We start from the raw sequence: 694 nt of genomic DNA, 5'->3' as shown, positions 1-694 counted from the left end.
CAAGACCACAAAAACCCAATTTCAGCAGAAGAATCCAGATCACGAAAATAAAAAGCCCAAATCCAGGACATAGAAGACAAAAAGATAATACAAAAAAAATCAATGAAACAAAAAGCTGGTTCTTTGAAAGGATAAACAAGATCGATGGTCCCCTAGCTAGACTGACCAAGAAAAAATGAGAAAAAACCCAAATAAGCACAATCATAAACACAAAAGATGAAGTCACATCTGACCCTGAAGAAATACAAAAGATCATTAGAGACTACTACGTACACTTTTATGGAAACAAACTTGAAAACCTTAAGGAAATGGCAGACTTTCTGACATCACACAACTTACCTAGGTTGGAACAAGAAGAAATTGAGACCCTAAATAGACCAATAACAATCAAGGAAATCGACTATGTAATAAGAAAACTTCCTACAAAAAAAAGCCCTGGTCCAGATGGCTTTCCAGCAGAATTCTACACAAAATTTAAGGAGGAGCTGATACCAATCCTACTGAAGGTATTCCAGGTGATTGAAAAAGATGGAACGCTCCCCAAATCATTTTACGAAGCCAACATCACATTGATACCCAAGCCAGGTAAAGATCCAACAAAGAAAGAGAACTACAGGCCAATATCTTTGATGAACATAGATGCTAAAATTCTCAACAAGTTCCTAGCAAACTGGATTCAGCAATACATCTCAAA

This window comes from Carlito syrichta, unplaced genomic scaffold (genome assembly GCF_000164805.1).
Source record: "Carlito syrichta isolate Samal-C Ts95f unplaced genomic scaffold, Tarsius_syrichta-2.0.1 Scaffold141857, whole genome shotgun sequence".
Taxonomy (NCBI): Eukaryota; Metazoa; Chordata; class Mammalia; order Primates; family Tarsiidae; genus Carlito; species Carlito syrichta.
This window is presented reverse-complemented; position numbering follows the sequence as displayed.